Source organism: Musca vetustissima, unplaced genomic scaffold, assembly GCF_032173495.1.
Source record: "Musca vetustissima isolate MV318-11 ecotype Yass unplaced genomic scaffold, APGP_CSIRO_Mvet_v1 utg21626, whole genome shotgun sequence".
Classification (NCBI taxonomy): domain Eukaryota; kingdom Metazoa; phylum Arthropoda; class Insecta; order Diptera; family Muscidae; genus Musca; species Musca vetustissima.
Window position 1 is genome coordinate 38525 of NW_026875455.1, and position 25193 is coordinate 63717.

Consider the following 25193-nt stretch of genomic DNA (forward strand, 5'->3'; position numbering starts at 1 on the left):
GCATCATCCACAACGACAATAATTAATAATAATAAAAACGATTCATCCTCCTCTCCATCGGAAGTGGATCGTGACGACAGTGGTATCCATACCGCCGATGATATTGACCTACCCGACGATCATTTGAAAAAAGAGCAGGAACTCAAATTGAACGCCGCCATTGAAGCCCTGGCCATGGAGGAGAAACAATTTGCCGAGGCGGCCAATGCCGTGAATCAAATCGAGGCCGAATTTGAAGAGCTATCCTTGGGTGGTTCGGTCACCCTGCCACCATTGGCAAATGCCAATAATCTGGCGAACACCACTACCGGAACTACCACAACGACGAACGCGACCACCAGCATTACTAATGATCATATGGAATATAGTGTAAGTTCTACTAACCCTTCATGTTCCCATCTCAGTAGCGATACCAGTAGTTGTTGTAATCTTAGTAATAGTAGTAGTTGTTATTGTAATTTGGAAAATTCTATGGTGAAGGTTGTAAATGTGGGTGCGCCGCCATCAGCCTCTAATTTGCGCCGCAAACCCACCAATGAAATGGTACATGCCAAAAATCTCTTGAAAATCTTCAAGGATACCTTTAAGTCGGACATTGAATTGGATGAAGATGAATCGGTGCCATATGAACCGGAAAGGAAGGAGATATCTGCAAAAAATCAGGGTGATATCATTAAGACACACATTTTTGAAAATCAAACAACAGCCAAAGTCTCGAATAATTCACAATTGCCTCCTGCAGGTCCCGGTGCCATAAGGAAAGAAATTAAAACTCCTCTTAGTCCCATACTCTCAAGACCTAACACTCCTCATGCCCAGGAGTTAAATGGTGTTAGGGAATTTAAAACCCCCCTTAGCCCCATAATGGCTAGGGTCTCTAGGGAAACTCCTACCAGTCCCATACTTTCAAGGCCCGGTACTCCCAGAGGCCTGGATTCCCATAAGATTGGGGATAATAACTCCAAGGTCGCTGCTGTGGGAGATTTCAAAACTCCCCTCAGTCCCATTTTATCTAGAGGCTCCACTCCACGTGCCTCCACTCCCATGTCCCCTCCCACCGTGCGCTCCACCACCAAGTTTCATGATGAAACCCCACCGCAGAGTCCCTTGGCATCACGTAAACATGATTCTCAATTTAGCATAAATGGTCGGGTGGAAATTTTCAATTCTAAACAGCAATTGGCAAATGACATCCAAGCAACAACAACAACAAAATCTAACGGTCCTCAAATTACAACAAAAATAACCTATTTGCCCCACATCACGGTGAGCGATGCTGCCAAACAGCCATCGGAACCACAGGAAAAGATCACATTACCCACCGCTCACATGGAGGTAAAGAAGTCAGAAGAAGTCGAAGAAATTTCCAATGGAGGACAGACGGAGGCCACCTCCCTGGATACCTCAGATGAGGCAGCTGCCTTAACGTTGGCCGAGAAAAAATCTCTCTTTGAAAAGAAATCCAAACAGGCAAATGAACCTCAGATTAACCACAAAGTAAATCATGATTTATCAGGTAAAGGAGGAGAGGTTGCGGGAGTTGGTGTCAAAGCCATAGCAAAAACCATAGAAGGTTCCGCATCGACCACACCAAACATACCCATACCAAAGCCCATTGGTAGTTCATCAGCTGCTGCTGCTGCAAGCAAAGCAATGAAGCCTGTCGTGGCACCGCCACCATCCCCCACCTCCTCCTCAGTATCAGCATCTGCGGAACAACAGCTGCCTCAGCCCTCCGCGGAAATTGTTATTTGTGCTCCACCAGTGACAATTGTCAATCCGGATGAGTTACCGAAACCCAATACAGTTAAAGCGCTTTCTAGCTGCTTTCAGGCATCGAACGATACCCGCTCTACATGTGGTGGTGCTGCTGCAGGTAAGATGACACCCAATAAGTTAGTGGCACGCACAACCAACAACAACAACACCACCACTACCACTGTGCTAGAGAAATCTCCATTTGCCGTTAATGCTCTGGATGACCCAATGCATCAATCGATGATTTCCTCATCCACCTCAACCTCATCGAATACCACAATTGGTACCGTTATCGAAGCCAATAAAACCCTGTCGATCATGTCAAATTCCTCAAGTGAGTCGATGCCAGTGACTCCCACGCTAGTGGAGACAAGTGCTCAAATTCATGCCCAGCGGGAAGAGAAATTCGCAGTGGGAGATAATAAAAATCCCTTAAGAGAGGTCAGGGAGGAAGTGATCACCTCCGCACAGGAAGAAGTAAAGGAGATTCATGTAGAGAAGGCAGGGGGAGAGAAATCCTCGAAAGAGAAAAATATCCTCCAAGGAATAAAATCTTCTTCTAAAACTTCTGAAAAAGTAGTAAAGCAAGCCCCAGGCTCCCAAACCTCTGCTGGACCTAAGAACCCTGAAAAAGAGACCAAGGAAATCAAAAAATCCCCAGGTTCCAACGATGAGACCACTGAAGAAAATTTGGCTCTCAAGGCCCTTTTAAAGGATTTCCTAAACACAGAAAAACAATTTTCCGAGACTTGTGAAACAAAGCCTCTAAGGATCCAAAATATTGAACCAAAGGGATTGCCAACTCCCATCTCTGACAGCAAAACCCTGACTTCCCAAAATTCGCAACAAAAGCAATTACCATCTCCCATTTCTGACGGCAAAATCCCCTCTTCCCAAATGTCACAGCAAAAAGGACTCCCAACTCCCATCTCTGGCACGGATGAGGTTGACAGGGCCACAACATTTTCTACTTCGCAAAAGGAATTACCCAAAATGTCCAATCAAAATGTGGATCTTAAATCCCAGAAATCTCATACTCCCATCCCTGAAGTTGTGAAATCCCAAGAATCACAAACTTCCATCCCTGAAACCCCTGAAATGTTAGCTCTCAAAGAGACCATGAAAGATTTCTTGAATACTGAAATTAATTATACGGAAACGGTGGAAGCAAAACCTCCCAGCCTGCCCTTTGAAACTCCTCTACAGCCTTTGAAGGTTGTGGTAAAAGATACCGGGGAAATACGGGGCAAAGTAAAGCTCACAAGCCCCACTTCAGGTTCTGTGAAAAAAGAACACCTAAGCATTGATGTATCCCAAAATTCGGTAGCGGGACCAACATCTCCTTTTCACCAAGGTCTCAGCTGTTTCGTACCACAAAACCCTTGGTGGTCTCGACGCTGTATGAAAAATATTTACCCGAGGAACCTAAATCTCCAAAATCACCAACTAATCAATTTTTCCCGGAAGGCCCAAAATCTCCCACGACTCCTGAATACATAGTTGAAGAGCCGGAAAGTCCAAAAACTCCGCATAGCCCTCCATCAAATTTAAGGCCCACCACTCCCCTCACTCCCCCCTCCAATATGCGGGCCCATCCGACATCGTCCAAGAAATCCCTTTCCGAAATGACCTCCACAGCTCCCACCCTTGTCATACCAGCGGAATTACCCAATTTGGTGGAATGCCCTCCCAACGAATCTACCCTCTACAAATTAGCCTCTTCCGCACCACAAAGTCCCATTAGTCCCAGATCTACCACCTCATTGGATCTCGACTCTGCCCTCTGTACAAATTTGCTAACCTCCATGGCAGCCACCCCCAACTTTGTGAACTTTGAAAGGCAACATACCGTTGAAGAGGATCTCTGCCAAAAGGTAGATGTCGAAGCCCTGCCGATTGATAAGAAAACCCCCTGCACTGGATTCAAAGATATATCCAAAGGGGATTTGAAAAAATCCACTGGTATACCGAAAATAATACACAAAATGCAGGATGCCCCAGCAGCACCTACAGCCGTAGATGAAACCTGTCTCAAGCTGGATGTCCATGCCCTGCCCCAGGACAAAAGACAACCCATAACAGCCTACCAAAGTGTCTCCCCTTCGGAGTTAAAGAAACGTGATAATTTCTTTGCCACACCACCCCATTCACCGATTATGGATGCCAGGGCAGCACATTCAAAGGCCCTCATTGAGACTTGTGAAAAAATCATTGCCGAGGAGAAACAAATTAATGACCAACTGAAATCGTCCCTACCCAATACCCCTGTGTCACCCAAATCCACACCGATACTACAGAAAAAATCGAAAATTCCCAAGCCCCTTAATACCTGTTGTACTGCCACCGAATCCATGAATGAGGCAGATTTGAAAAACAAAACCGAGAGACAGACCTCTCAAACATCTTCCCCCGTTAAAGATGATGCGGTGATAGCCCGCATGCATGTGGTGGAGACACAAATTAAGGTCACCACCAGTACCCCACCGGCCTCACCAAAACCGCCAGTCTCAAGCACCAACCCGAATCCCACACCCTCTCCCAAACCCCAAGCTTCTCCCAAATTGGGTAACAAGGCGAAAAATATTTTCGATTTTATAAAGAAAAATTTCGGAGTGGGTGGTGGCAACAAGGACACCGAAGAACAGCAGCACGATCAACAACAACAACACAAAGAAGAGGTAAAGGAAGCATATCGACCTCTCGAAACCTCAGATACACTTCCCTCCAACAGTAAACCTTTGGTCCTTACCGAAACCGAATTACAGGCATTGGACACCGTGAAATATAATGAGATTCATAATATTGAAAATTCGAAATTTTATCTACCCTCCGATGATGTACCACCACCACCTCTACCCAAAACTCCCGCTCCGGTGAATATTGAAATTACCCGTAAAATTATTACCGATGAAATTATCGAAGATGGTAAAACGGAATTGGAATTTAGCGATGAAATTGATGCTCTACTCGACGTGGAGTTGAATAAATTAAATCATGAAATTGAGGAATTGGATAAGGTGGCAACTACCACCACCACCAGCAGTGGTGGAGGACAGTAAGAGGAGGGGCAGTTGGAGGAGAAGGAACTTGAAAGTGATATGTAATTTGTTAGGGTGTTAGGGAGAAGCTGATTGTAGGTGGATATTATTCTAAGAGAGAACGGAAATCAATAATGAGAGATAAAGAGAGGGAGATAACGAGAGAGAGAGATAACGCTTAATAAATAACCTTTAGAGATGAAATATTTAAAACGGGGCCAATTCTCTAATTCGAGCAAACTTCAACAGGGAGAGGAGAAAAATATCCTCCTAGAAAAAAAATGCTCTTTTAGAACTAAAAATTCCGAAAAAGTAGTCTAGGAAAAGTAATCTTCTGGATAAACCAATAAACCCAAAGAAGGAGCTAAGGAAGCCAATGAAACATCGGGTTCCAAAAATAAACCCCTCGGGACAAAATTTGACTCTCAAAATTTGACCCATCGTAAACTAAAAGTCACAACAAAAAGGATTACCGACTCCCATCCCTGAAGTCAGAACCCCGTCTCCCATCTCTGAATCAAAACAATTTATTCTCTAATGTCGCAAAAAATACCAACTCCCATCGCTGGTAGACGGGGCCCCAACAATTTCTCCTAGGTAAAAATAATTGCCAAAATTAAAAAAAAATACAAATCTGAAATCCCTTTGAATTTCATACCAACATCCCCATCAATTCTATTTTGGCTTCTCATTACCCGAACATTCTGTATTTTGGGGAGCTTGGCCACGTTTTTCAACCGAATTGGCTGTAATTTGGTATTTTGGTTTCTCATTGAGTGGAAAATCTCCAAACCAAAAATGATCAATATTGGTCCACTTTTTCGGGTAACCAATATATAACCCCACCTTCCGAATTTCGGTATTATGGGCCGTTTTGAACCAAATTGGTCGCAATTTGGTATTTAAGGTTCGCATGGAATATTGAATCTACATCCCAAATATGATCAATATTGGTCCACTTTTTCCGTTAGCATCCATATAAGGTTACCTTCCGCATTTTCGAATTTTAGGGAGCTTGACCAAATTTTCCAACCGAATTGGTTGTAATTTAGTATTTTGGTTTCTGATGGGGTAGCAAATCTTTTTACCAAAAAAAGTATCACTATTGGTCCAATTTTAGGATTGTCCCCATATATGGGTACCTTCCGAATTTCTAAATTTTGGGAATTTTGACCTCGTTTTTCCATAGAATTTGTTGTAAGTTGGTATTTTGAGTTCCCATTGGGTTGCAAATCGTCATACCAAAAATTAACAATATTGGTCCACTTTTTTGGGGGAACCACCATATAACCGCACCTTCCGAATTTTGATACTTTGGGGAGTTTGGTCGCGATTTTCATACGAATTAGCTGCAATTCGATATTTTGGTTTCTCTTTGAGTAAAAAAAAACTTCCCACAAGAAATTATCAATATTGGTCCACTTTTTCGGGTAACCACAATATAACGGTACCCCATATTTTTCGATATTTTAGGGAGGTTGGACACATTTTTCAATCGAATTGGATGTAATTTGGTACAATGAATTCTTATTGGGTAGCAAATCTTCCCACCAAAAATTATCAATATTAGTTCACTCTTAAGGGTAGCCTCCATATAACGGTACCCCATATTTTTCGATATTTTAGGGAGCTTGGACACATTTTTCAATCGAATCGGCTGTAATGTGGTATTTTGGGTTCTGCTTGGGTAACAAATCTTCCCACAAAAAATTATCAATATTGGTGCACTTTTAAGGGTAGTCCCCATATAACGGTACCCCATATTTTTCGATATTTTAGGGAGCTTGGACACATTTTTCAATCGAATTGGCTGTAATTTGGTATTTTGGGTTCTCCTTGGGTAGCAAATCTTCCCACCAAAAATTATCAATATTGGTCCACTTTTAAGGGTAGCCCCCATATAACGGTACCGCATATTTTTCGGTATTTTGGCGAGCGTGGACACATTTTTCAATCGAATTGGCTGTAATTTGGTATATTGGATTCTTATTGGCTGACTAATCGTCCTACCAAAAATTATAAATATTGGCCCATTTTTTATTTTAGCCTCCATATAAGGGTATCTCCCAAATTTCGGAATTTTGGTGATTTTGGGCACGTTTTTCTATCGAATTGATTGTAATTTGCTATTTTGGATTCGCATTGGATACAACATCATCGTAACAAAAATTAGCAATATTGGTCCATTTTTACGAGTAGCCCCATTTAACCGCACCTCTCAAAATTCGTTATTTTGGGGAGTTTGGGCACATTTTTCAACCGAATTGATTGTATGTTGATCATTATGGGTTCTCTCTCTCTCTCTCTCTCTCTCTTAATCTCTTCATATCTTACTCTCTCTTTTTACTCTCTTGTATAATTATTTTTAATTAAAATTAAAATAATCACGACATTTGACTGTAGTTGTTGCTTGAATTTTCAAAAAAAAAAAAAAACCATACCACTAACCTGATGGTGTTATAGATATGGGTATCTTGTACTCCTTATCATTACAAGAAACAACAACAACAAATTCATTGCATAATAATTAAACTTGAGGTCCGCTTGAACAAAAAAAAATACAAGACCCAGAAATGTTGAAAAAAATTAGCATACCAAAAAAAAAAATCAATTTGAAGCGTGTGCGACCGGTGATTGACGTTGTTCTTTAAAAAAAAAGGTGAGGCAGCTACTATGGGGTTTACGATCTGGCTGGCTAGCAGACCAGCTTGAGCGGACAACCCTTTAAAGCTTTCTTTTGTTGTCTTGTGATCGGTCTTTTACAAATTGCATTTTATTTTAAAATGCAAAAACCCACACACACACACACTCTCGAACAATTATTATTATTACAATTTTGTTTAACAATGAATATTTAAACAACAAAAATCACATTCACATATAAAAAAATATATATTATGATTTAATTGAATATCATTAAAAACGAATCACAACAACCCGAACGATATTTAAATTCTGACAACTGGACATAAAAATGGATTATTTATTTTTTATTATGACATTTTTTTTTCATTTAAATATGGATACTGAGTTATTTTTTCTTTAATTATTCAGTGTCTGCATTCAATGTGTAAATTTTGTTTTTAAAAAAATAATTCTTTTAAAATGCAGAATTTCATTTGATTTGCTAATTTGAAAGAAAAAAATTCAATTGGCCATTCATTCATTGTCTCTCTACGCCCACATGTTAAAAAAATGATATGTATTTTGAAATTTCAATTAAAATTTCAAAAATCACAATTTTTTATTTCTATTTTTTTTATTTACATTTATTTACATTACAATGTGTGTTTTGTTTTCTCCTGTACTCATGGTTAAAAATTTTGTTGGTTTTCTTTATCCTTATTATGATTATTATTTTATGTATATTATTTTTATTTTCAAATATTATTTTGTATATTTATTTATTTGTTTTTTTTATAAAGAAAACAAAAACAAAAATCTCGAATATTTATTTAAGTAACAAAACAAAACTAATAATCTTATTTATAAATAATAATGAATTTATATGATATAAAGAAAAAAACCCTCCATAAAAAAACCAAACTTCCAAATGTTGTTTTCTTTTTCTTCACTAAAATCCCTCAAAATAAGCAAATCCTGTGCTTTTCAATATTGCTCACACCACCAAGAAACAACATCGTCATCATATTTCCATGTCCATATCATTTTCATTTTTTTTTTTTTTTTTGGATTTTATTTTTTCTCACCAAAATTAATAAATATTAACAAACACACATACATACGCGCCCACACACACACACATTGTTATCATATTTTTTTGCACTAATTTTGAAATCAGCTCGCATTAATTACTAATGCAGGATTTTCAAAATCAAAAAATCTCCATTAAGGGTAAGGTTGTGGCCTCTAAAGGTAAAAGTATTTTGAAATCCAGAGTTTTCTATCATCTCACATAAAAATTATAAGTGAGGAAAATTTTTTCTGATATAAATAAAAATTTTAGGTGAGTTATTTTTACTCTTTCGAGTCGCGCTTAATGATCTAAGTTTTGCCATGAAAAGGAAGAAGAATGTGCAGGAGAAGAATCTACATACCCACCATTAAGCGACGCGTATCGCCGTTGCTTAAGCGGCTCATCAGGCATATTTGGGCTATATGTGGCTTTACAAAGGTCGTATATTGATAACTTGTATTTATTTCGCCCTGATGCGAACTTAAATTCAAATTTGTCAAGGTTCGAAATTTGTCTTCATTCTAGAAACAACCACAAAATTAAAATTAGTTTAAACCAATGAGCGGAGTATTTGGTCCATTTCATCCCCTAAATATTAGCCGATCATTACCAAAAACAATAGGGGTCTTCATTGGCCAGAACCCATCCTACATGCAAAATTTCGTGAAGATTGGTCCATAACTGTGGCCTGTATCGTGTTTACAAATTATAATGGACAGACGGACGGACGGACGGTCGGACACACATGTCTAGATCGACTCAGCTAGTCGAGATAAGACGATCGGTAACTAAAAGCTGTGTCTAGGACCAATATTTCGCTGCGTTACAAACTCAAACTATAATACCCTGGCAACATAGTTGTGTAGGGTATAAAAATCTAGAACAATTATATATGGGCCTATGAAGAGTCTTCAATTTATTATGAATGCCACGACCAAACAAATTTTTTTTTTTAAAGAAATCAACATTCAAAGAAAACTCCGCTCAATATTATTCTTCAAACAATTCTCGACCAAAAGACAATCTTCAAAAAAAAAAATATTCTATACAAAATTCTGGTCTATAGAGAACAAAACACAAAATATTCCTTAATAAAAATGCAACGTTCATGGTGGAACCTGAAAATATGTTTTCAAAAAGAAATCTTTGCAGGATCACATTAACGAAGGACCTCGAAGAAATAGTATTTAAAAAACGCACGTCCTTAAAAGAAGACCTTGAATATTCATCCATAGAATCGCATGAAATATTAAAAAAATCTTTGTAGTCTGTGTCCCTTTAAAACAAAATCCATTTTTCAGATCGATCTTGAAATATTAAGAAAAAAAAAATTTCACAAAAATATATTTCAAAAAGATTTAAAAAAAGTCTTCATAAAAATCACGTCCTTTAAAACCTCAAAAAATATGCATTAATTGATTTAAATCTACGAAGAAAAATCCACGTCAAGAGAGGGAATTGAAACAATTATATATTTTTATTTATTTTCCCTCTTGACGTGGATTTCCAGGTCCAAAAAGACCTTTAAAAGCATTCCCTTTGAAAGTTCAGGTTCACCGAGAAACTTAATACAATATTGAAAAATATGACTATTTTATTTTATGTTCACGTTCTAGACTGAAAAAACCGGGGCTTAAAAAATCGAAGTTTCTTGCTTCGATATTATATGAAATAAGAAACGTGTTTATAGCTCCTATAACCCGAGGAAAAAATATTCAATAATTTTCCGGTCTTTAAAATATCTATCAGTTTAGTACTGATGGTCCTAAAAATCCAATATTTAATGTTCTAATGGCCCTTACAAAAATATATTAAAGAAATCACACTTCAAACTTTGGAGATTCTTGGAAAAAAGTAGTTCCCAAAAATACTTTGATTTTCAAAGTTTCAAGCTCAGAAGTTCCTTGAATGCCCTTTAGAAAATAGATTAATTTCTTTAAAAAATTCCAATTTAAAGTTCTGAGAGCGAAGAATTTAAAAGTACCTAATTTCGGGGTGGAATGGTCCATAAAAAAATTAATAGGGAACGCTAGGTGCGTAAAAGACAGTTTATATAGGGATCTCTAGGCATGAATATCGATATAAATTTTTTATATTACACTGAAGGGCTAAGCAGAATGCTCGCGTTGAGCCATCCGTCGCGTTATATGTTATCGAAAATACAACAACCACAAGGAAACGATATGCGTTTGTGTTATCGTTTCCTTGTGGTTGTTGTATTTTCGATAACATATAACGCGACGGATGGCTGAACGCGAGCATTCTGCTTAGCCCTTGAGGGCCTTCAAAACTTTTCTTTAATAATTGTAATGTTTTTTTTACATCCACGTCCTTAAAAATATGTATTAATTATTCATCCTCAACGAAGAAATATACACGTCAAGGGGGGATTCAAAAAATCCTGATGACACCTAACAAAATTGTATTAACAGTTCCCAAAAATTCTCCGAGTTTCAAGGTCTGAAGTACATTGATAATTGCGCTTTAGATAATAGACTCATATTATAAACAATAAAAATTTTAAGTTCTGAAGATCTAGTCTTGAAAATTACCACGTTTTAGGTCATAAAAACAAGTAATAGAGGACGCTAGGTGTGCAAATGACAGCCTATCAATAGGTATCTCTAGGTATGAATATCGATATAAATTGTTTACATTACATGATTGTGCACCGAATACCTGTGATTGCGACACAATTTTCCACAGCCTGGAATGGAGTGGAGGTCTCTGAAAAATAAAACTCAGATATTCCTTGGGCTGTAGATAATTGATTCACATTTAAAAAAAATCATTACATAAGTTCTGAAGGTATTTTATTAAAATATGCAACTTTCCAGAGTCAGATGGTCAATGAAAAAAAACAAGTAATAGAGAACGCTAGGTGTGAAATGAAAGCTTATTAATATGGATCTCTAGGTATCATTGCATAATTGTGCACCGAATTTACATTGCATACCATACCTACCGAATTTACCGAATACCTAACGTTTGTCCGATCGTGAAACTTTGCATACCAAAGTGAGCCTGGAATGAGGTTTTTAAGTTACGTTTAAATCGTTTCGTATTTAAATATAGGTCCCACATAGAATTTTGTCCGATTTTATGTTACTGATGAACCAAAGACCTAATGTTTGTTAAATTTAGGCGAAAATGTTCATATCATATTTAATTGAGGATAGAATACGATTCGAAATCGATTAAAATTTAGTTATAGCATCCCTAGTCTGATATTTAAGAAATCACATTTCAAAGTTTTGACGTCCTTGCAAAATTACCAATTCATATTTCAAGCTCTATAGATCATTTAGATATAGACTTAGCGCCCTTAGAAATAGTAATCTTTAAAAAATCCTCATTTAAAATTGTCTTCGGTTACAAAATACACTCCATAATATCCATCTTCTAGCGCTGGAGGCCCTAGAAAAACTAGTCTTCAAAAAAATCAGGACTTTCAGAACATCACAAAAACTTTTCATTAAAGTAGACTTAAGCATATCGTCGATTCATGACAATATATATATTATTTAAAATAAACTACGATTCAAGCGGTCCTTAATAAATCGACGTTAAGAAATCTGATAATTCTTAGGGTTTTGAAACTCCTTAAAAAAATGTTATATAGGGATCTCTTGTTGCAAGAAAGTAACTACGTTTTAGTGATCTCTTGTTGTGAAAAAGTAACTACGTTATAGGGATCTCTAGTTGTGCATATCGAAAGAAAAAACACCACTGCGTTATAGAGTTCTCTAGTTGTGCATATTGAAAGAACATTTTTTTTTTTGTTACACATATATTATTCTATGTGTCGTTACACATAGAGTAATAAACAAATTCAATCTTTGTGAACATGATCATTTTTGCATATTAATTATTGTCTGCATATTTAACCATTCTCATTGATGTTTTCAAACATGTGTCATTTCATTAACCCATTGTGATGTTTTTAAAAACAGCCACAGACGATTATCAGAGACTACTACTATTCTAAAACATTCTGTAACGAACTAGTTCAAATGAACTATTCTGCAAATGGAATGATTGGTAACTAGTTTCCTTTGTTCATCTAGTTCCTTTTTTTGTTCAACTATTTCGACTTGTGTTTCTTATGATCGTCATCGGCTGTATATAACAAACCCAATTTTATTTGCATATGCCAATGTTTTCTCAATTCTAATTAATTGCGAATTTCGATGGACCAATTTTGACAATCTATGGTTCAATTTAGAGTTTAAATACCCTTACTACAAAATATATAACATTTGCTGTAATCAAATAATATTGCTTTATGGCTGTACTTGCTCCTGCGCTATACCTGCTGGTTTTGTCCTCTCACCATTCCTACAGCAAATTTAAACTGTTGATATAAATTTTGTAAAAAAAAATATTAATAATAAAATTAATAATTTTTTCACATATGAATTAAACAAAATTATATTTTATTCTCTCTCTTTTTCTCTTTCTCCATATACACATTTCAATATTATATATAAAAAATTATATGTTTTGTAAAACAACGAAACAGTTTAAATTTTCCAATTTTTGCCCACAATTGCTTTTGCGCCATGCTAATCCAGGTAAGCCTGATGGTAATCAAATGAGATCATAATGAATTATAATTATGATGATTTTTGTTTTAATTTGTTATGACTTTGGAATGAAATAGTTGTTTATTTTTTTTTCAAAAATTAACTTCCAGTTTGATTTGAATTTATAAGAGTTTTATTGATTTTTTTTTTTTTTTGCTTGATATGTTTTGTGACGTTTTTTTAATATTTCGCATGAATAAATTAAAAAAATATATATTTCTATATTTAAATATAGCTGTGTACATATATAATATTGTTTCGATTGTATTGATTTTAAATTTCTACAAAGATTGCTTTATTAAAATTGAATGTTAACATGTTTTCTTAAACAAAAATCGATTTATAAAACATATGGAAGTGAATCAGCTGATCAATACAGAACACTACGAATACGACAGCTGATTAATAGGGATCTCTAGATGGGAATTGCGATATAAATTGTTTTTATTACGTAAAAGTAAATTATATTCAAAATTATCGATGATTTTGCATCTGGAGAACCTTTGAAACAAAAAACAATTTTTAAACAAAAACAATTTTTTTTATGAATCAGCAGTGCAATAGGGGGAAAACAGTGTGCGAAGAAGACAACTGACCAGAAGAGATCTCTAGGTGTGAAAATCAATATTAAATACTCGTTATTTCCGAATAGTAAAATATATTATCCAGTAATATTTTATATTACTTTATATTTAGAAATTATATTAAAAACGATTAGTGATTTCAAATTATGACGTTTTCTTAAGGAACGTCAGTTTAGAAACATTGCTGATCTATGGGGATTTCTAGGTGTGGAGAAGACAACATATTCATGGGAATCTCTATACCCTCTTATAGCTCAAATTGTTCTTCAAAATATGTTCTTAAAAAATTTACGCTTATTGTTCCGGGAGTTCTTTAAAAACGCGAATTGAGTACCATAGTGAATCAGCTGAGCAATAGGGAACGCTAAGTGCGAAGAAGACCGCTTATCAATAGGATATTCTAGGTACTAGTATCGATATAAATTGTTGTTTTTAGGTAAATGGTCCACAAAATTGAACGTGTATTAATTTTCGTTGAAACATTTTCGGTTTTAGAGATAGCCTCCAAAATAGGGTTTCGTGGGATATTAGGTAAAAGGTGCATCACATGCTCACTTTCGGTTGAAACGAAATCTGACACAGGACACAGAATTATACCTAGAATGACGTGTATTAAGGGGACCCCCCCCCCCATTCTCGGGGTCAAATTTTTTTTTGATTTAATTCGAATCTACTCTAATTCAAGAATGTTCCTATAAAATTTCAAGTGAAAATCTCAAGAACTCTTGAAAATATAGCCGATTTATTGTGTCAGCATCAAGTGACGGTTAAAGGGCTTCTCAAACTTTAAACGCGTTTTTCTCTTTTGCGAATGGCGGGCACGATAACTCAAAAACTAATAACCCAATCGATTCCAAATTTTTACACGTTTCTCTGTGAGTGTATAGCTATGGTATGAACTAGGATAAAGCCAATCGGTGAAGATCTTCCTTATTTTTTTAACTTGGTTTTTGGTCAAGAATCGGCGATTTTCCAAAAATGTTTTTTTAAAGGCCCGCCATTTTGTTAATTTTAGAGCGAAGTCAACAATCCTAGTTCATACGAGAGACAGACATGTACTCTTTCTAACACTGTTCGAATTTTCGGATTCCGATGTTCCAGTGAGGAGTTATCATGCCCGCCATCAAAAATAAGGACTTTTCTTTAATTACAAAAAACAACAACAAAACAATAACAAAAAATTTTTGTAAATTATTTTTCTTCATTTTTAAATCTTGAAATATATATGTGCAAAGTTACAAACCTTAACAAGCATTGGTATTGATTTACCAGCCCATTGAAAATCTTGAAAAAAATGGGTGGGGTTCCCTTAAGTTTGATTGAAATCGATTTACATTTTGATATAGATCTCATATAGATTTTCGGCCGATTTCATCGAAATGGTGCTTCAAATATCCAAAGTTTATACGATCAGGACGAAATTGTGTCCAACCTTCCAAATTGAGCCTAGAATTACGTGCACTGAGTTCCATAGGAATCGATTCAGATGCTGATATAGCTCCCATATATATTTTAGGAGCCCTCTTTTGTATACCCCAATGTGGTATAGGGTATCCAAAAGTCGCCTTCCGACTTTTGTCTTTGTCTTACTAGACTTTCTGTTACTTTTTTCTTTCCCTAATTTGTCACATTTTGTTTGAGACGTCAACGCCGTCGTCGTTTACCCACTTTATTTATGCGCTATTAACTGTAAATCTCTTTTTCTAAATGACCTCTTTGGCTTTGGTAGTAAGCACAAAATGTCATATTTAACTAAGCGGGACCCAGGCATATGGGTCCCCTCACCCTTGGTCACACTATTTTGCCCGTATTATTTATTTTACCTTCATTTTTCCCATTTCTTCTAAAGAGAAACAAAACAATGGCAATTTGCACATTTCATTGCATACTTTTAGGCGTTGGTGGGGTTTTAGTACACAACAGCTAGACTCAGCAATGACAAAGAACAAAATAGTATTGCCATATTGAAAAATAAAATATGAACATTAGGAATTTGAATGGGAATCGTGATATCTATAATAAGAATTCGATTCTAAATTCAAAAATTTTGCTGAATTTAAAATTTAAATAATTTTCTAAATCGATTAAAGAGACATTTGTTGAAATTAACTGAATTAATTTTTCCAGTGAAAAAGTTCGCTGAATTGTTATTTTATATAGACAAACGTTTGCTGAAAAAAACTTTTGAACCTGAATATTTATTTTCTATAAAAAATTATTTACTAAATAGCTATTTTCTGAAGAAAAGTTTGCTGAATTGAGATTTTTTTATTAAAATTCATTGCTAAATTGATGATTTCTAAAGAAAAAATCAGCTGAATAGAGATTTTTTATTAAAAATTTGTGCTAAATTGAATTTTTATGGAAAACAAGTTGCTGAATTGGAAGTTTCTATAGAAAACCTTTGCTGAAGGAGAGGGTTTCCAGAGTAAAATAATGCTAAATTACATTTCCTGTAGAAAAAAATTTGCTGAATTATAAGAGAAGTTAGCTGAATTGAATTTATATGTATGAATATTTCACTTAAATGACTTTAAATGTAAAAAAATTCGCTGTATTTTTCATTTTTGTGTAGGAAAAGTTAGCTGAATTGTGTTTTTTCTATAAAAAAAATCATTTTTTCATAGCTGAAACTTGACAAATATTTGCTGAATTAAGTGGTTTTATCCATAAGTTAGCTGAATACCCTTTTTATTGAAAAATTGGACAAATAGACTTTTTTCTTCATAAAAATTAAATGAATTTACATTTGCTAACGGAAAAGTTCGCTAAATCGAGATTATTGTGTTTATCCATAGAAAAAGTTAACTGAATAGAAAATATCTGTAAGAAAAGGTTAGGTGGACAGTTTTTCTATAGAAAAAGTAAACTGAATTGACAGTTTCTGTTGAAAAAGTTAGCTGAATTGACAGTTTCTGTTGAAAAATTTAGCTGAATTGACATTTTCTAATGAATAATTTAGCTGAATTGACTTTTTCTATTAAAAAGTTTGCTGAATTGAATTTTTCATATAGAAAACGGTAGATGAATAGACTTTTTCAATAGAACAAGTTGGCTGAATTGACATTTTTATTGTAAAAGTTAGCTGAATTGACTTTTACTGTAGAAAAATGCAGCTGAATTGGATTTTTCAATGAAAATGTCAGCTGAATTGACTTTTGCTAATGAAAAGTTTGTTAAATCGAGTTTGTCCATTGAAAAAGTTAGCTGAATAGAATTTATCTGTAAGAATTTTTTCTATTAAAAAAGTTACTGAATTTATTTTTTCTATTAAAAAAGTTAGCTGAATATAAAAAGTCAGCTGAATTAACTTTTTATATAGAAAAAAACTGAATTGACTTTTTCTAATGAATATAGTTAGCTGAATTGACTTTTTCTATGTATAAAAGTTAGCTGAATTGAATCTTCTATTGAAAAAGTTACCTGAATTGACTTTTTCTATAGGGCAAATTAGCTGAATTGACTTTTTCTATATATATATAAAAGTTAGCTGAATTGAATTTTCTATAGAAAAAGTTCGCTTGCTTTGCTGTTTCTATTGAAAAAGTTAGCTGAATTGATTTTTTCTATTGAAAAAATTAGCTGAATTTGCTTCTTCTATAGAAAAAGTTAGCTGACTTGACATTTTCTATCGAAAAAATTAGCTGAATTGACTTTCTCTATAGAAAAAGTTAGCTGCATATAATATTTCTATAGAAAATGTTGGCTGAATTCACTTATTCTATAGAAAAGTTAGATAAATTGTTTTTTCTATAGAAAAAGTAAGCTGAATTGACTTTTTCTATAGAAAATTGGCCAAATTGACTTTTTCCAAAGAAAAATATTAGCTGAATTGACATTTTCTATCAAAAAAGTTAGATGAATTGATCCTTTCCATAGAAAAAGTTAGCTGAATTGACTTTTTCTATAGAAAAAGTTAGCTGCATATAATATTTCTATAGAAAAAATTAGCTGAATTTACTTTTTATATTGAAAAAGATAGCTGAATTGAATTATTCTATAGAAAAAGTTAGCTGAATTGATTTGTTTCTATTGAAAATGTAGCTGAATTGACTTTTTTATATTGAAAAAGTTAGCTGAATTGACTTTTTCTATAGAAAAAGTTAGCTGCATGGATTTTTTCTATTGAAAAATGTAGCTGAATTTACTTTTTCTATACAAAAAAGTTGCCTCAATTGACTTTTTCTGTAGAAAAAGTTGGCTGGATTGACTTTTTCTATAGAAAAAGTTTCCTGAATTGTTCCACAAGGAAGGTAGCTGATTTTAAAAATTAGCTGCGTGAAAATTTTCTATTACGAAAAAATTAGCTGAATTTGTCTTTATCTTTATTATAGCTTGCAATCATATTTCACTCTCTGTAATAGTTATATGACTGTTGCTCTTTAACCCTTTGCTGACCGTAACTTATAGGGTTTTCTTATCTATTTCGTTGTGGTAGTGGGTGTGAGTTCGCTCGCTGCAACAACAGCAGCTCTAATACCCCATGTAGTTCACATTTGTTCTTGTTATTTTAAATATTTACGCGCTCGAACACCCCGGTCATAGTTAGGCTGGCCATAGGCGCTGACATTAAATGCAGCGCAGAGCAACCAAAAGAAGAAAAAATGTGAGATTCGTTTTTTTTTTGCACCAATTTTGTTTTTGCTAATTGCTGCTTGCATTCTTAGTTTTGTTGTTGTTCTCGATTTTTATCTAATGTCAATATGACCGAAATGCGAAATGTAAAAGAAAAAAACATGCTAATACCTGCGTGTTATAGACCAGCCAACCAAGCCATTCCATCACAATCAGTTATCAGCAGCCCATCAGTCGGTTGTTGTTTGTCAATCCGTTTAGTTGTGTTGAATTAGAAAATAACTCTTCTTCGAGGAAATTAAATGTAACCGATTTAAAAACATTTTGAAGTCTTTTTTGTGTTACAAAATAATATAAAGATTGAAGTGAACAATTTGTGTTTTTTTTTTTTTTTTAATTGATGGAATTACATTTTTGTGTGCTATGAGTTCGCAAAATTTATCGTTGAAATCAGTAAAGGTGAGAAAGAAATTCCATAGGTTTTCAATTTTGAAATTGTTTGCCGTACTATGTGGCGTATGAGTGCTAATATTGATTATACGTACGTTTTTTCTGTTAGAAATTATAATAAAATTGACTTCTTGTATAGAAAATGTAAGCCAAATTAATTTTTTCTTTGGAAAACATTAGCTGAATTAGGTTTTTTTGTAGTTACATTTTTGAGAATCGACGAAAAATGTTGCTGAATAATTTTTCCAAAAGAAAATATAGCTGAATTGAGTTTTTCCTGTTGTAATAGTTAGCTAAATTGACATATACCATAGAGAAAGTTAGCTGAATTTAGATTTTCCATAGAAAAATGTAAAATTAATTGATTTTCTATAGAGACATTTTAGCTGAATTAACTTATTCACAAAAAAGGTAGCTGAATTGTATTTTTCTGCTGAAGAAGTTATGAAAACTTAAACTTTCATAGGAAAAATTAGCTAAATTGTATTTTTCTGCGGAAAAATATTATCTGATTTTTGTTTTTCAAAAAAAAAAAAAAAACTTAGATGAATTGAAATTTGTTTTTAAGTCAGCTGAATTTAGTTTTTCAGCTTGCTGAATTTAATTTTCCATAGAATAATGTTAGAAGAATTATTTTTTCTTTAAGAATAGTTTTAATTTAGCTAATTTTTCAATAGAAATCCTCAATTCAGCTAACTTTTGCTACAGAAAAAATCAATTCAGCTAAATTGCATATACTAATACTCAATTCAGCTAACTTTTGCTACAGAAAAAATCAAATGAGCTAAATTGCATATAATTTTTCTATAAAAAATGTTGGCTGAATTGACTTTTCCAAAGAAAAAGATTAGCTGAATTGCATTTTCTATAGAAAAAGTTAGCTGAATTGACTTTTTCTAATGAAAAAGTTAGCTGAATTGATTTTTTCCATTGAAAAAGTTAGCTCAATTGTCTTTTCTATAGAAAAAGTTAGCTGAATTGTCTTTTTCTATTGAAAAGTGAGCTGAATTGACTTTTTCTATTAAAAAAGTTAGCTGAATTGACTTTTCCCATTGAAAAAGTTAGCACAATTGACTTTTTCATATAGAAAAAGGTAGTTGAATAGACTTATTTAATAATATATGCTAGCTGAATTGGCGCTTTCTGTAGCTGAATTGATTTTTGCTGTAGTAAAAGTTAGCTGAATTGTCTTTTTCTATTGAAAAAGTGAGCTGAATTGACTTTTTTCCATTGAAAAAGTAGCACAATTAGCTTTTTTATATAGAAATGTAGTTGAATAGAAATGTATTTGAATAGACTTATTTAATAATATATACTAGCTGAATTGGCGCTTTCTGTAGAAATTAATTAATTGATTATTTCTATGGTCAATGTTAGCTGAATTGATGTGATTTCTAAAAACAAGTTTAAATGATTTACTTTTTGTTGGAATGTCGCTGCATTGATTTTATGTTGGCTGAATTGACTTTTTCTATAGTAAAAGTTAGCTGAATTTACACGTTACATAAAATTGAATTAGCTGAATTGTGTCTTTCTATCGAAAAAAAAACAATTCAGCAAACATTTATAATAGAAAAAATCAATTCAGCTAATTTTTACTACAGAAAAAATCAATTCAGCTAAATGTTTCCCCCATGAAAATGTCAATGACATCATAGTGTGCGACATTTTTTCTCCAGCATTTCACGATAAATCACGCAAAAAAGAACTATGATTGATTTCCCTCCCCCGACAATTTATCTAAGAAATAAATACTAACAACAAGAACAACAACAAAACAAAAGTAAAGTCCCAATTAATGAGAAACCTTATCGATGGGTAAATGATTTGTTATTCCATTCCGATGGTGTAATATGTTTGTTCGCAAATAAAATTAGCTGTATTGAAAAAATTGGGGTTGGAGGTGTACTTAGAGGTAGGTAGGTAAGCAAATCGGTATTAGTGATAGGAAGAGATAACATTATTACCGCACCGCACACATGTCGCACAGATCCACACACACACGTGTGGAAAATATTGGCTATTGATTTTTGTTTTGCAAAGGTAAATAAATGCGAAATATTGGCTCATAAATAGTTCGGCCATAGGGAATCCATTGCATTCGATAGACAATATATTTGCTAGGGGGATATACAATATATAGAATTGGAATATATAGAATGATTGATTATGAAATATGCTAGCTAAAAAAAATGAATTGTCTTTAATAATTCATAAAATATAGTAGCTGAATTGACTTTTTATATGGAAAAACTCAGCTGAATTGGCTTTTTCAATAGAAAAAGCTAATATAGTTGACTCTTATGATAGCTGAATTAACTTTTACTATGAAAATCACTAGCTGAATTAGGGGTTTCTAAAGAAAAACATTGGTGAAATACGGAGAAACTAATTTTTCAATAAAAAAAGTTAGCTGAATTGCATTTTTCTATAGAAATAGATAGCTGAATTAAGTATTTCTATTGAAATACCTAATGAATTAACTTTTTCTATTAAAGATGTTGGATAAATTGTTATTTAATATAGAAAATGTCTGTTGAATTGGATTTTTTCTATAGAAAAACATTGCTGAATTGAATTTTTCCATAGAAAAACATTGCTGAATTGAATATTTCTATTAAAATAGTTGCTGAATTTAGTTGTTCTATAGAAAAAGTCAGCTGAATTGAGTTTTTTTATATCCATGAGTTCATTATTTCTGTAGAAAATTGTAGATGAACTTACTTTTTCTATAGGAAAACTCCGCTGAATTGTTTTTTCCATAGGAAAAGTTAGCTGAATTGAATTTTTCTAAAGGAAATAAAGTTGTTCTATCTAAAAACCTGATAAATTGGATTTTTGTATTAAATTGTTATTTTTAAGAAAAAACATTAGCTGAATTGGACTTTTTCCACAAAAAAACCCCGCTGAATTGTTTTTTTTTATACGAAAAGTCAGCTGAATTGGTGTTTTTCAAAGAACATCCCCGTTGAATTGTGCTTTTCGGTAGAACAAGTCAGCTGAATTGAGTTTTTCTGTAGAAAATGTCAGCTGAATTGAGTTTTTTTATTAAAAAAGTCGCTAAAATTTGATTTTCTAAAAAAAAAACTTTGCTCAATTGAGTTTTTCTATAGAAAGAGTTAGCTGAATTGATTTCTTTACAGAAGACCACAGCTGAATTCTGTTTTTCTGTAGAAAAAGTCTGCTGAATTGAGTTTTTCTACAGAAAAAATCTGCTGTATTGAGTTTTCCTACAGAAAAAGTCTGCTGAATTGTGCTTTTCTCTGAAATAAAGTCGATAAGTTTTGATTTTCTATAGAAAATCAATTGAATTTTTCTATGAAAACACTTCGTCGACTTCACTAATTCTTTATAAAATGTTTGCTGAATTGTCTGTTTTTACAGAAAAACTACGCTGAGTTGATGTTTTTATAGAAAAAGTTAGCTGAATTGAATTTTTCTACAGAAAAAGTCAGCTGAATTAACTTTTTCGGTAGAACAAGTCTGCTGAATTGAGTTTTTCTACGAAAAAGTAGTTAAAATTGGATTTTCTATAGAAAAACGTCGCTCAATTGAGCTTTTCTAAGAAAATACTTCAGTGACTTCACTCATTCGTTATAAAATGTTTGCTGAATTGAGTTTTTCTATAGAAAATGTCTGCTGAATTGAGTTTTTCTGAAGAAAAACTCTGCTGAATTGAGGTTTTCTATAGAAAAAGTCTGCTGAATTGAGTTTTTCTACGAAAATACTTCGCTGAATTCACAATTTCGTTAGAAAATGTTAGCTGAATTGACTTTTCTATCGAAAAAATCCGCTGAATTCGATTGAAAATGCTTACTGAGTTAAGTTTTCGTTCGGAAAACATTAGTTGAATTGAGTTTTTCTATTGAAAAACTTTGCTGAATTTAATTTTTTTCAATATTTTTGCCTAATTGCTTTGAAACAAATTGTAAATATTTAAACCAATATTGCAAAATATGTTGCACCTTAATTTTTTGCATGTTCATTTTGTTTCTGTGTTTATTTTTCGTCCTTTTTTGTTTATGTGTATGCCTGTGTGAATTTGCCTTGTGTGTTTGTTTTCGTTCAAAGTTAAATGAAAATCGGAACTTTGTTGTTTTTCTCCCCGTTTGATTGCTGTTTGTGTTGTTAAGTCAAATGGAAAGCTGCTTGTTAAATTACTTGAAAACTGTTATTCAAATTTACTTATCCCTTTTTTTGATTCAAAAGATTTTTTTTAATTTTTTAACAACAACAAAATTTATTAACCCCAACAACATTCATTTATTTTTAAGCCTCTTTTTATTAATTTTTGTAAATTTTCTTTCTTTTTTTTGTCTTTGTAATTAACATTGATTATAATTTTTTTGTTTGTCTTTTTGTTCTCTTCTTATTCGTATCCTTCCATGCGGAAATTTTGAAAAAAAAATTGTTTGCCTTGATACGCTCGTGCTGCCTGCCTGCCGCAAAATGAAAAAAATCTATGTCTTTAATGCTTTGCTCTGCAATGAATTGTGTTTTTTTGTGGTCATCTTGTGGTTAACAACAACAACAACAACGGATATTGAAATTTAACAGATCAACGAAGCTCTGGAATTGGCGCTGGCGGCAATTGACAAAGAGTCCAGCCACCACCAGCCGCACCACCCGACCAACGAGGAATATTTCCCACAGCCACAAACTGTCCCATCCAGTAATAATGCAAACAACAACAATACTACAGCCATTGGCAGCAACAACAACAATACCTTGCTAATGGTCCAAGATCCACAGCTAATCTTGACAAATAAAACCGATGAAGAAAAACAATTTCTAAGCGGAGAAGCGGTGGAAATTCAACAGAAATCCGAGGAGGAAATATCCAAGGAGCCAATATATGAGAATGTTAATATGCAACAAGATTTACAACAGCAACAACAACAAACAATCATTCCAAGTATGAATCCACAACAACAACAATCTGAACTAAATCAAAATAATGAGGAAAAGTCCCAACAAAATTGTAGTCAAATTAATCAAAGTCAGACAACAACAACAACAGCGCCAATTTTAGCCGCTAACAATAACAGTAACAATAACAACAACAACAATAATAATCATGATAATAATAATATTGTAGTTGAGTTAACAAATGCTTTTGCTAATACAACATTATTAACAACAACAACAATGAACACAACAACTGCAGCTCAAAATTCCGCTGTAGATAGCGACACACTAACAAAAACAACCAACAACAGCAACAACAATACCACCACAATGTTTAGTGAAAATGTACCCATTGAACAGACTAAAGCAAATATGAACAACAACAACATGAACACCAACACCACCACCACTGATGTTCCCGATTCCACCCTCAACCAACTGATCGAACCCATTGAACCCTATTATCAAGTACCAAAATCCTGTGAACCCTATTATGATGCTCCCAAACATTTGAAACCCATACCGGTCTATGAAAATATTGAGATTTTCTTTAATGGTAATGGCCTGGCCGGCGATGAATCCTCCACCCACTTGGAACCACCCAAAGAAAAGCCACCACCACCACCCATTGAAAGTCCACCACTATTCGATGATGTCGACAGTAGCCATACCACCGATACTTATTCATCATCGGAAAACACCTATGAAACTCTGACCCGACATCAACTCAATCATCATCTGCAATATCAGCAGCAACAACAACAACAATCGCAACCACTTCATCCAGATCATCCTTCACCTCCGATGAAGCGCATGAATTCCACCAAGCGCATAAAGAAAGAGCTACGCAATAAACGTTCCAGTTTTTTGGGTATCGAAGGCAGCTCAATGGATGATGATGATTCGTATTTGGAATTGACGGTCGCGCCACCACCCGATATGGCCCAGTTGCTGCAGGAGGAGCGGCGCTTGGAGAAACAAATGTACTTAAAGGCTGGATTGTGTGACAGTTCGGATACGGGTAAGTTTGAAATTATTTAAATTTTCAAATTTGAAATGGTTCCAACATGTCCATAAAAATAGAAAATACCCTGCTAAAAATTATGGCAACTTCATTTGGTAAATACGCCGCCACTATAGAAATTATTCCCCCCAGGGTTCCTTTTATCCTCTGAGAAATCGAATCTCCCAAAAACATGCAATGCTATTAGAAAATTTAATACCTATAGTCTCAGGTTACCTTTTAGCCTCAAAGAATCCGAATTTCCAAATGACAGGCATTTGGAAAAAATTAACCTGTACAGAAAAATTTTATTCCGGAGGTATTTTCTGCTTTAAGAAGCCGCAATATAAAATTGCAACCTCTGAGAATCCGTATTTCCAAATGATAGACAATCGGAAAAAATTATAGGCACTTGAAAAAAAATGACCCGTACAGAAAAATTTCAGTCAGGAGGTATTTTCTGCTTTAAGAACTCGAAATATGAAATAAAAAATTTTGTCGTCTTAGAGCCTGAAATATCAAATTGCAACCGATTCGGTTTTCATATGGAGATTTGCTACGCAATGATAACCCTTTATATCAAATTACAGCCAA

The 25193-nt window shown here is 33.9% G+C and overlaps 1 long non-coding RNA gene across 1 annotated transcript; it reads left to right on the forward strand.

The window, feature by feature from the left end:
- The first annotated feature begins 312 nt into the window (after positions 1-312).
- Positions 313-23376, forward strand: LOC133337955 (uncharacterized). The gene is made up of 3 exons (XR_009754614.1): positions 313-369; positions 13016-13067; positions 23246-23376. It is a non-coding gene; the product is annotated as an uncharacterized LOC133337955 (long non-coding RNA).
- Positions 23377-25193: the final 1817 nt, after the last annotated feature.